Source organism: Triticum aestivum, chromosome 6A (genome assembly GCF_018294505.1).
Source record: "Triticum aestivum cultivar Chinese Spring chromosome 6A, IWGSC CS RefSeq v2.1, whole genome shotgun sequence".
Lineage (NCBI taxonomy): Eukaryota > Viridiplantae > Streptophyta > Magnoliopsida > Poales > Poaceae > Triticum > Triticum aestivum.
Genome location: NC_057809.1, coordinates 109,590,947 through 109,604,403, shown reverse-complemented (window position 1 = coordinate 109,604,403; position 13,457 = coordinate 109,590,947). Strand labels below are relative to the sequence as shown.

At 44.4% G+C, this 13,457-nt stretch overlaps 1 pseudogene; it reads right to left on the bottom strand.

Moving 5' to 3' along the window:
* Positions 1-4,550: 4,550 nt before the first annotated feature.
* LOC123130413 (subtilisin-like protease SBT3.9) lies at positions 4,551-7,879 on the bottom strand (annotated as a pseudogene).
* Positions 7,880-13,457: the final 5,578 nt, after the last annotated feature.

Here is a 13,457-nt window from a genome sequence, read left to right as displayed (position 1 = left end):
AAAAACTCTTGCATCATATATATCATCACCAACAACAGTATATATACTAGCTAGCTATCTAAAAATCATCATAGTCGTCTGATTACTACTATTTAATCATCATATAGTCATTACCGCTATCTAATCATCACCAACACTAGCTTAAAGAAGAAACATTCACTTGTACCAGAAGCAAAGATATCATCGAGTTCAACATGGTAATGATATTATAAGCGTTCATAACACCACAAAAGCAAATCACTCTTTGAGATTAAGTTCAGGACGAAGAACACGGACATGAGAGGACAAGTACTAAGAGCATGAACTAGCTAATCACTCTTGCTGCTCTCTCTCAGGTAAAATAGCATAGAACATGTATAGCTTTCCTGATTCATCATATTGGAGCATGCAGATGAACCTGTCTCCTAATCGTGGGTTGCGCTTCTGATTGCTGCCCCCTAGTACTTCTCTGCGATCGTTCATAATTTTGCTCCAGTCTTTTACTATTAAGCATTCCTCGATATTAGAAATCCTGAATGCACTAAAGTGCATTGTAGGACATCTTGGCCGTAAGCTAACAATATTCATGGTACCTTTAGTCTCGATCCAATCAGGCACAACATTCATCGGGAGTCCCTGTTGAAGAACATCGTATGCAAACTTAGCATACTTAGTAATGAAGTTTAGTTTTAAAAAATAATGTATGCAAAAGATGCACTGAGGAGAAATAATAGAAATCTTACCATCTTTCCTAAATATATGTGACCGTAGTTCAGTATGAACATTATTGATCGCATGTTTTGAGTACTAACATTTCTAAGTGCAGGAAATTTTTTTGTCTTGACAGCATCAAGATCCTCAAGCCATGAAACATAATGACTTGTCTCCTCGCAGTTTAGTTCAGCCCCGGGACAGTGGACGGTCTTGTCTACCAAGCGCCGGACATGTTTGCTTGATTGGAAATAAGCTGTCAATAAAAATTACTTACCAACTATTTTTGAATAAACAATATCGAAGACATAAATATGGTTGAGAAACTCACATAATGGTAGAACTGGAGGCGTCTGCACATCGACCTAGATGTCTCTATTAACTTCAATATCATCTTCCGGACGAATATCAAAGGTGATAACCATATCAGACTCAAATGCATAAGCCTTGCATAGTGCTTGCCAAGTTTTGCATTCAAAATAGGTGTATGTGTCTGCATTGTATAATTTGACATTGAAGGTATAACCATGCTCGGTCTTCAAGTAAACTTTTTTTACCTTCATAGTTTTGTTAGGACTGAAACCTATCTTATCCAAGACAAAAAATCTTGCATGACAGGGGATACGCTAGTAGAATAGTGAAAAATTAAAATTAAGAGTTGAAGCAAATGAAGCATAAGTCATGTTTAATTACGAAAAAAGACTTGTCATTGTGACTTACTGTATTCACTTCGAAGTTCTCATCCAGCTTGATGCTGAAGCGCCTATTATCAACTAGAAAATTTCTGCCGCACAGGCCGTGCTGGTCTTCGCAGTATTCGCACATAATGAAATCATGTTCGTCGTCAGACGACATTCCTATGTTCATCGGTGAAACATTAAACACTTATTAGTTCTATTAATTCAACTAATTCAACCAAGCACTTACAAAAAATATACCTAAATAACGTAGCTCAACTAATTCAACTAATTCAACTAATTAATTCAACTAATTCAACTAAACTAGTTCTATTAATTTTCTTACTAAAAATAAGGTAGCTATTTCTATATAGTAAAATGTTAATTAGATGATCAAATCTCTATATGATAAATTAGATAGTTCTATATAGTAATATTTTCATTAGATCATCAAATCTCATATACCTAAATTTTCTTACTAAAAATAAACTAGTTCTATTAATTCAACTAAGAATTTACTAAAAATAAACTAGTTCTATTAATTTTCTTACTAAAATATATAAAGTAGCTATATATAGCAATATTTTAATTAGATCATCAAATCTCATATACCTAAATTTTCTTACTAAAAATAAACTAGTTCTATTAATTGAACTAGTTCTGATAAGCATTTACTAAAAATAAACTAGTTATATTAATTCAACTAGTTCAAATAATCTCATGTACCTATTTTTTCTTACTAAAAATAAACTAGTTATATTAATTTTCTTACTAAAAATAAACTAGTTATATTAATTCAACTAGTTCAAATCTCATATATATACCTAATTAATATTTAGCTAATTCATCTAACAATTGACATTAATATTTAACAACTTTTCTATCTAATTCATGTAACATTAATTAACATTCTAACATTTTTATCTACGTAATTCATCTAACATTAATACAAACAACAGAAAACAGAAAATAAGTAAAAAAATATATGTGTGTGTGTGTGTGTGTGTGTGTGTGTGTGTGTGTGTGTGTGTGTGTGAGTGTACGAGCGTTGGGCGGCGGCGCGAGACGGCGACGCGACGGGGACGGCAACGACGGGCAGCGGGGGCGATGGCGCGATCGAGACGGCGACGTAGTACGGGGCGGTGGCGGGGGCGACGGGGACGACAGGGACGGCGACGACGATGGGCGGCGGGGGCGACGGCGGCGGCGATGATGTATAGTCGCGCGATGAAGTTGGATAGAAGCCGGGCGGCGGATGAAAACTGAATTTTTCGTAAGTGCCATATATATAGGAGGGGCCTTTAGTACCGGTTGGAGCCACCAACCGGTACTAAAGGCCAATTTTGGCTAGGTCAAGCGGCGGGTAGTGGACCCCTTTAGTACCGGTTTGTGGCTCCAACCGATACTAAAGGCCTCCCATTAGTACCGGTTGGAGCCACGAACCGGTACTAAAGGGGTTGCGCTGCCACCTGCGGTGCACAATGTTTAGTCTCACCTCGCCGAGCGAAGGGCAGCCGCACTGGTTCATAAACCCAGCCGCGACTGCTCCTTCGAACTCCTCTATATAGCAGGCTTCTGGGCCTAACTATGTCGCGCTGCCCTGTGAGCCTGCCGGACCTTCTGGGCCTGAATTTGCACACCCTATGTCTGGCAGGCCCATTAGGCAGCGCCCCAACATTTTTTATAGTTTTTTTCTTTTTGCATTATTTATTTTTTTCTATTTATTTTTGAGTAATTTTTTATATAGTTTTTTATTTTCTGCATTATTTATTTTCTTCTATTTATTTTTGAGTAATTTTTTTCTTTTATGCTTTATTTATTTTCTTCTATTTATTTCTGAGTAGTTTTTTTCTGCATTATTTATTTTCTTCTATTTATTTTTGAGTAATCTTTTTATATATTTTTTTCTTTTCTGCTTTATTTATTTTCTTCTATTTATTTCTGAGTAGTTTTTTCTGTATTTAGTTTTTTTGTGACCATTTCTACTCTTTCGCACATGCTATGCGGGTGAAATGATGATACCATGCCAAGTTTCAACATTTTCAGAGTTTATTTTATAGTGATTTTCAATTTCACGGTCATTTAGCTCTCTAAACAAATCGGTAAATGACTGAAAAACAGCAAATGATGTCAGAACGTGTTGGAAATTGATGACGTCGCTTTGAATGCCGCATACTGAACGCAAAAAAGTCTGGAGTTCAAATACGTTATTAAAAATAAAAAAGAGGTGCAATGTTGGTTAATTAGCTTCAAGCCTTTCGGAATAGTGTAGACTGCACTGCACATAGCTCCGTGCAATCTATGCTATTCCGAAAGGCTTGAAGCTAAGCAATGTGCAGGTGAGCATTGCGCCTCTCCTTTATCGTCTCTGCACTCATGGCTTATAAACCGCTCCTACTGCCTCTCTCTTGGCGAGGTGGGACAAAAAACCAGCTTACTAAGAAACTCTAGTACTGGTTCATGCCATAAACTGGTACTAAAAGTGTTCGTGGGGCCCCAGCCTAACCACAGCCTGATACAGCCTCATTAGTACCGGTTCGTGACATGAACCGGTACTAAAGATTGCCCACGAACCGGTACTAATGATGTCCGCCCGCCTAGCCGTAGGAACCGACACTAATGGACACATTAGTGCCGGCTCAAATTCAAACCGGCAATAATGTGCTTCACATTTGACCATTTTTTTACTAGTGGACATGGATAGTCAGGACAATGGAATGAGCAACTGCGAAAATAAGGATCTTCAAGTCTGGATGCCAATGCCGCTAAATAAAGATCACGATAGTACAAAGGAAACTGTGCAAAATCTGATAATAATATAAACATAAGTTAACTTCAGTGTACTACAGGAGCATTTTAGACATTAGCAACCATTCATGAATTTAGGGATATTCCCAGCAAAGAAAATTCGGTTGTGTTGATTTCTTTTCACTTTCAGTTCAACAAAGTTTTCATCAAGAAAGGAAGGTTTGTGAGCTTTACATCCATGGTTATCCCTTACTCTAGTTCATGTCAATGATATATATGACCCGACATTGCTTATTAACTGCAATTTTTATACAAATTTGTGAAGAAACCACACCTTTGCGAAGAAGAATCATATTTTTTCTGTATAACATTTTTTTATGATGTACAAATTCAATACTGAGTGTTTCTCCTACATTTATGTACGCGGCCTACATGAATACACAAAGAAGGTGTACAAAAGCAAGATACGAGTTTAAGCGGTATCCGCAACAAAGTCTTGTATCACAGTCCGTACAGCAATCGGGATTCTCACTGAGTGGGTACTTCCGTCTGACCATGTCAAGCTCCCGAAAGTGTATCCTCCTTGCACTCTCTGCCTTGTTGTGAATGTAACCATAAATGTCGCGCTTCTACCGCTTCCTTTGATGAAACTAATCACAGATGGTTCTACGGACACATCTATCCCTGCTGGAGCTTCAACCACTAAATGATATGTTGCTTCCACCGGCCCAACGTTAGTCACAGTGCGCTGAAGCACGACCTTGTCTTTGAGGTCTGGCACGGCGATTGACGGGAGGTTGAGATTGAGGTAGTAGGACTCACAACCGTCTAAATATCCAATTGTGCAGTTGAAAAACTTGTTATACTCTCTTGCATCCACGTCGTAAACCAAGCCAGGGTCAAAGCTCTTTCTGGGTCAATATGTCCACCACCAAAGTCGAAGGGGTCGGCTAGTTTCCTTGGGACCACTTCTGCTTGGATTGGCATGCCAAAACGATCAGTCACAGATGCTGCAACCAATGACAAGGAACAATCAAGTCAGTTATATATTTAGACGAGTTGTTTTGGTGTATTTTTTTTGTATTTCAATGTTCGTGCCTGTGGTGACGATGGCAGACTTGATCATGGCAGGTGACCAATCAAGGTGAACCGACTTGAGCAGTGTGGTCACAGCAGAGACATGTGGACATGCCATGGATGTCCCAGATTTGAAAACGTAGGAGCCCTGCTGCGCTGCCAAGATGCTGACGCCGGGTGCAGCAATGTCGGGCTGTTTAAATATGTGTATTGAGAATTAGACAAGAAGTCTGAAGTTAAGAAAAAGTGAAATACTAGAGGCTAGGTAACAAACCGAACAATTGTCTCAAGTTAAGAAGTTGAGGATAATAGATACCTTGAGTATGCTAGGGAACAACATGCTTGGACCTCTCGATGAGAACGAGGCGACCCTCGGGACAACACCCCTTTTCCGACAGTTGTCATGGCAGGTGACACCTTCACCACCGGATTCCTAGCATGACACATGAATGACATGAGTTTCCAGAGTAGAAGAAAATGCATTCAACTCTGTTTCGGACAACACTGACATGCACTCACCCTGTGTCCCACCTCCAATAGGAGGCAATTCGTTGTGCGATCTCAAAATCCACCACTACACAGGGCATAACGCCTCTACACAAAGGCAGGATTTCGAGGAGGTTAGTAGTGTACTATGCGAATATGAGGCCCTTGGCGCCAGCCATGGTGGTGAGATTGATGACCATAGGTAGTGCTTGTTGAGGCGGCATGCTTTTCGCCGCCGCCGGTTGATAGCACAGGACGGTTTTGCCAGTGACATTGCTCAATTCAAGTGACCTCGCGTCACAGCTGTGCAGAAGTTCTAATTCAGCATATTTAAAAAATACTGAATTGTTGTTAAAAAAGTGCATAACTACAAAATAAAAATGTGTAATGATCGCGGATGCATAACTACAAAAGTTTTATTTCATAACCTTTCGGGATAAACAAGTTCTTTAAAGTCACTGCTCACAGATGCATTGTAGTGAAGAGATTGCCCCTGCGGTTCAAAGCAAGAACAGATTAAGAAGTCAGCAATAGAAATAGAGATAGCTTCACGGACGAGCTAAATATATTCGTTTCAACGATCTGAGACGAATCAAGTCAATTTGTCAAAAATATATAATCAGTTCTATATATCACCCCGGATCTATCGATTGCAAAGACTAAATAAATACTTTGCGCAAAGAAAAACCTTATTAAATACTTGAAGAATGTTTGTTTGTTGCATGCATGTACCACCAGCTGTTCTTTGTTTCCCAGCGATATCAAGGTTGGGAAAGACCGGTCAATCGTGCTAGCGGCCACCGTGGTAACCCATGGTATGGTATTACTTATAGTCTGTGGCACAGGGCCATCATTCCCACCACCGAACACAACAGATATCCCTCTTTGCACAGCATGCAGTGTCCCGGGGAGCTCATGACCGACCCCTGCAATCGATAGCGACAAGACATCCACGCCATCATATATGGCGTCGTCGATGGCCGCAAGGACCGCCGCGTCAGGGCAACCCCCACCCACCCAGCATGCCTTGTAGATACCGAGCCGTGCACATGGTGCCCCGCCACGTGCCACCCCCATGCCTAGGCCTCCGTAGCTCACACGCTGCACTTCCCTGCCAGCGATAGTCGATGCAACATGTGTGCCATGGCCATGGATGTCCCTAGGTGAGTTGTAGTTTCTCTTTAGCACCTCGGCACTGATGCCACGACCGTACCATCGCGCGCCGATGATCTTTCGGTTGCAACTTGTGGAGTTGAACTCCTGGCCAGTCTGGCATTTCCCTTTCCACCGTGCCGGCACAGGGCCATACCCATTGTCATCAAAGCTTCGTGATTCAGGCCATATGCCTATAAATAAGCATGCATATGCATGGAGTTAACTGGTTCCTAGTCCTGGGATTTCTCATCTTTTGCATTTAAAGCTTAAGGATAGGCACGAACCTGAATCAATCACGCCAACGATGACATCTTCACCGTACTTTGCTTGTTTGAGGAGTCCCGGTTGTTGTGGTGGTTGGTTATGTTGAAGGCCAAGGAAGTCCCAGCTCCGAGTTGTGTGTGTTTCATGAAAAGTGTTACGCTTCACGGTGACAACTTCGGGAAATCCTACATTCAGAATCTGTTGATTAGCTTATATCGATCATGCAAGTAGATATAAACAGCTACAATTGACAATTACTTACTTGCGATTGCCTCAGCTTGGGACTTTGTGAGCATCGCTGCGAAGCCAGAAAATCCATGCTTGTAACTGTAAACTTTGGACCTCAAGGCTTCATCCTTACTGTTGCAAGTAAAATTAAAGGTGAGCGCAAATGACGGCTGTTTCCTGCTGATTCATGAATGGTGCAACTTGAAATTGTAGCTAGTACCTCTCAAAAACAGATATTAGTATGTCATGGTGCGACGCGATGACCAGGGATGGGTCGTCGTGCTTCTTCTCCCCCATATACACGATGTAGAGCTGAAATTCATTTTGTTTGCATAAGTTTTCAACAAACAATACCAGAGCTGAAATTTTGACGCAAACTGTTTTCAAGAGCTGGTATGGAAACGGTTGGAAAGGAAGCTAATTAAGTTAAATGCTGTGAAAGAGGGATCAGCCATGCATCTTACTTTGCTCGACGCGCTAGCTGAAAGAGGCAGCAGTGCCACAAGTAGCAGGAGAGCACCACATAATGCTGTTTTGGAATTCATGTCTGACTTCGAGAGGAGTGCTATGTTTCTTGTGTGCTCCCTCGCTTCTCGTTTTGATGTATATATAGCATCCAACAGGAACAATAATCCTGGGGTGCAAGTCTGCAAGAACACTTCAAACCTATTTGTTTACGCGTTGTTAGGTGGCACACGTGAGAAAGAAAGACTAGTACATCCCCCGTTTCTCTTGGGAAGAAGCACCGTGCTTTGATCAGGTCTCCCAGGGTTTTGAAAAAAAAAAGGTCTCCCAGGATTAAACAACTACTCCCTCTATCCATATGTATAAGGGTTAATACATTTTTCGAGATCCCCTTTGACCATTGATTAAAGCAGTAATATGATTCATGCGTGTTACACAAAGTATATCGTTAGATTCATATGTGAAAGTAGTTTCTAATCATATAATTTTTATGTCGTACATCTCATGTATTGTTAATATGAATGATCAAACGCAATCTCATAAACCGTATTAAGCCCTAACGAGCGACGGAGGGAGTAGCACCAACAGTATATAATTAATTGTGGTCTCTGATGTAATGACTTTCAAACAAGCTTTTTGGCGGCTAGTTAGGCGTAAAATAGAGGCGGCAAAGATGCCATGACCTTCTAAGTAACCTGATCGATCGACTTTGTACAATCTTCCGCCGCTCATTGGGCATAAAATAATAGAGGCGGCTTGGATGCCAGGATATTCTTTTTGGACCTAATTCTAAATACGTGACGGTTGGCAGCACGTAATACACACGGACGGTAAAGCGACTTGACTTATGACACATTCAAACATTTCTCTCGTCCTTGGCGTCTGGAACCTTAGCCGTCATCAGGAGAGGCCATCTTTCAGCGCCGTTCTTCGACAGTAGCTAGATTCACACGTGTGGATCATTTTTACTCTCTTATAGTTTAGGTTTTTAGGCTATTCATCGTCTATAGTTTAGATTTTTAGGCTATTCATCGTCTTAGCTTCGGCGGTGACGATGAAGGCGCTGAATAAAGATTCTTCGGGTCCTTTCCTGACGAGGCCATCGGTCCTATGGTTGACATGGATTCGGAAACCAGTCTGTTCAAGTAAGGATGACGTGACGGCGGTGGCATCCTCGTGGTGGACCTGTGTCCTCGGGCTCTGCCGTTACGACGACGTTTGCTCCAGTGTCGGCGCGGAGCTTGGGAGATAGTCCAGGAGCGGATGCAAATTGTGGTCTGCATCGACGACATCTGGAAGACGGAACGTGTGTTGAGTTCGTGGTTCGTGGATGGCAGGTATGGTTTCCTCCTTCGACGTCTTAGTCGCGGTGGGGTGCCAGATCTGGAGTTCGATGGCGTGTTAAGGGTGTTGTCCCCGTCTGATTCGTTCAACCGCAATGGCTTCACTTTTGGTGAGCCACCTTGAAAGTCCTCAAAGCTGCATATCAGTGATGGCGCCACGTCGAGTTAAGGTGAGGAGGTGATCCGTCATTCTTTTCTTCGGTGGCTGTTGTGATGGTGCAGGAGGCAGGTGACGGGCATTGACGTCAAGCTCAAAGATGTTCTACTATCTTTTCAGTTTTGTCATGTAGGTCTTTACATGACTTGTATTTTGTTCAATATGATATGAATGAAACGCGTATTGCCAAGCAAAAGAAACATTCCTTGATAAATATTAGTTTGGTGATCTTATATAGACCCAGTAACAATCTATTAATTCGAGCCGACGTAGTATGGTGTGGTGGCCTGCGTGAGCTGTTTTTCATCTTTCTTTTCTTTTGTTTGGAAATGCCTTCGCTTTTATGTTTTTGGCAAGAAAAGTGATGTCAGCGGTCAGTAAATTAGGTCTGAAGTCCTACACGCAGGCCTGCCTCGCTCCCAGGTCACGACGGCGATTCAAGGAAAAACAACTGGTGGAAGCAGTAGCAGAATGACGGAAGTTTCAACTTTGACTAGTGGTTGGAACCCGCTATTACGGGTTACTTGAAAAGGAAGATGTGCACACCTTATCTTCATGAAATAAAAAAAACATTCTCGCGTCAGGTGGATATCACATTCATCTCATAAAGAAGAAGGAAAAGCCTAGAAACACTTTACTTGAAAAAGAAAAAAGTCTCAATGTCATTAAAAAAACTCTAAAAAAAATCAAAAACTTTCTCACCACGACCAACTAGCATGCGCCATGTGACGTAGCTGGTTGGCTATCATTCTATCGCGTCTTAATGGGCCTATACACACTTTACTCTAAAAGAAAAAGTAAAAAGTCTCACTGTCATTAAAAAAATCAAAAACTTTCTCACAGTGACCAACTAGCATGCGTCATGTGGCATAGCTAGCTGGCTACAATTCTATCGCGCCTTAATGGGTTTAATAATTGAGAGTGGCGTGCTCTTGTTGCAGAAAACACGGGCGTTCCTCGCGTTCCAAATAGTCCATCCCATGAGCATGGTGAGGGATGCCATGCTTTCCTGTTGGGAATGCTCATACTCGATTGGCTCACCCACCAATCCTTAATTGAGTCCTGAAGGTGCCATGTTGAAGTGTCAAGGTTGACGAGGTTTAGCCACCCGTTGGCCAAAGTCCAAAGGCGAAGGGTGTAGTGACACTTGACGAAAAGGTGCACCCTGGACTCTGGCTCCCATCTACAGAGGTGGCAAAGATGACAATTTGGCCATCCTCGTCGTGCTAGGTCATCGGCGGTCCAAATCTGATTCTGGATGCCAAACCACGCAAAAATCTTCACCTTAGGTGGTGCCCAGGCTTTCCACACCATATGATCCATACGAGAGTAGAAGGTTCTGAAGAATTGCGCTTAGTAAGTAGTCGTCGCCAAGTATTGGCCATCCGTAATGTGCTTCGAGGAGATCTTGTCCTCCGCATGCTCCTCTAGGTGGAAGTCTGATATGAGCGTCCAAAGCTCCACAAATTGGTGGGTGGGTGTGTCATAGTGAACTTGTTATTCATCTTGATTTTGGAGATCCATGCATCATCCTTGAGGGCTTCCCTGACCTTCTAGCTTTTTCTTGTGGATGCGTGGATGAGAGGTGCAATACCCTTTGGCTTGCCCCCGAACCCAAGGTGCATCCCATAAGGGGAGTTTTAGCCCCATTCCAACAGTAATAATAGTGGAGGTGTAGAAAAGATTGTAATCCTCATCACATGGGTTGCCCAAGCCCGCCCACATATGGCTTCGTCCATTAAAACCATATCCAGCACAAGCAAAGTGTGCATGCGAACTTGATGGTGTTTACAACATCTCTAGTTGACCCATTAAAATTGTATGGCCCGTATAATTTCGGTGACTATACGGGTTTGGACCGATTTTTGGGCCAGACCAGACCTCATATAGTTGGCCCAGCCTGTAAATTTTTTACGGTGGCCCAGAAACAACCCCCCCCCCCCCCCGCGGGCAGTATATATCCAGGTCCGCGACCGTGATACGGGTCGAAACCCTATCCCGCCGCCGCCGCGATTCCCCCTTCCCCCTGTGATTTCTCCCAGCCGGTGACATAAATCCGCCGCCCCGCCCACCGATCCGCCATGATGTGTGGCGGGATGTGGAGCTCTGGCAGGCGCGGTGTGGCGACGACCTCGAGCGGAAGCGCTGTGTAGCCGCCGACGTGGTGAGGAAGTGGTCCGCCGACGGTACACCAACCATGGCCTTGAGCCACCGGCGTCGCTCCTACGCCGGGAGACAGAGGAGTACGAGCGGCGGTAGGCTCGGTTCGCCTACGACGCGGGTAGCTCCACCAGTGCGTGTAGCTCGCGCACGCGGCTGACGCTGGTCAAGAGGACGGTGTAGGAGCTCCCGCCGCTCCGCGCGGTGAAGAGGGAGCATGATGCGGAGCGCCCGCGCGCAGGCGTCGTCGGGCCGGAGGACTACCTCCCCCCCCCCTCCGAGGAGGATGAGGGAGTCCTGGACAAAAGGGTCCTCGGGCGTCCGACCTATTATCTTTGGGCCGGACTGATGGGCTATGAAGATATGAAGACCGAAGACGGTACCCGCGTCCGGATGGGACTCTCCTTGGTGTGGAAGACAAACTTGGCGAACAACTATGAAGATTCCATCTTATGTAACAGACTCTATGTAATCCTAGATTCCCCCGGTGTCTATATAAATCGGAGGGATTAGTCCGGAAAGGATATATTCATTACCATAGTCATACAAGTTAGACTTCTAGGGTTTAGCCATTACGATCTCGTGGTATATCAACTCTTGTAATACTCATATTAATCAAGATCAATCAAGCAGGAAGTAGGGTATTACCTCCATAGAGAGGGCCCGAACCTGGGTAAACATCGTGTTCCCCGTCTCCTGTTAGCATCGATCCTAGACGCATAGTTCGGGACCCCCTACCCGAGATCTGCCGGTTTTGACACCGACATTGGCGCTTTCATTGAGAGTTCCGTTGTGCCGTCGACGAAAGGTTCGATGGCCCTTTCAATCGTCTGTAGTAACACTGTCCAAGGTGGAACTTTCCTCCTGGGATAGATTTTCGTATTCGGCGGCTTCGTACTGTGAGCCAACTCGCTTGGCCATCTGGAGCAGATCGATAGCTACGCCCCTGGCCATTAGGTCAGATTTGGAAGCTTGAACTACGTCGCGGATATCCGTGGAGACTTGATCTTCAACGGATTTGAGACCGCGGCGATCGCTCCCCCTCGCTCTGATGAACATGACCTAAATCTGTCATCGGACCAGGTTATGGAGATGGTTCCTGTAACTGCTACGACCTTAGATCCGGAGCAGTTTGCACCATCCAAAGCCACAAAGTCCGCAGCGTTGGAGCCGTACACTAACTCAACACCAGGCAATATCAGCATCAACGGAATTTCGGACTTGTTTCCGGCTATAAGTTCCGAACCTTGCGCGCCCTCGGACACCGAGTTGGATCAGTTATCAATCATCGAGTTCAGCGCCGCAGATGTCTTCCAACACTCGCCCTTCGGCGATGTGCTGATTTCGTTGAAAAACCTGTCCCCGATGGGGGACTCACGGCCGAACTATGTCCGGCTCGAGCTAGAGGCTGATAATGGAGAATTTCGCTTCCCACCCGCCACCCACTCCATAGCCACTGTCGAGGACTTAACCGACATGCCCGCTTCTGGATCCGAAGACATTGACGGTATAGACGACGATGCCGATAAGGATCAAGGCCAAGACCCGCCAACAAACAGGCGCGGGACGACCACCCTTTCATATGACGTGTACATGATCGATACACTTAAAAAGCCTCGCGGCTAAGACAAGCGAGATCCAGTTAAAACTCCTGAGACACAGTCTAAGTTCCGGTGCCCCAAACGCCGCCCCAAGTCACGCCACATCAACGATGGCACTGGAGAAAATAGTACTTCGGAAGGCGCCGAAAGCAATGAAGACCCTGTGGGAGCAACATCCGAACAGGAGGAACAGGAAAACGGGCAAGACAACCCCGATGAGCAGGCCCTGCCCAGCGATGGTTCGGAGGACGACAACTACCTAAGCCTCGGTGACGAAGACTTCATCGTACCCGAAGAGCCCCTCGAGCAGGAGCGCTTCAATCGCAGGCTAATAGCTGCGGCAAGGAGCCTGAAAAAGAAGCAGCCGCAACTTCAAGCTGACCAAGACCTACTCAATGACAGATGG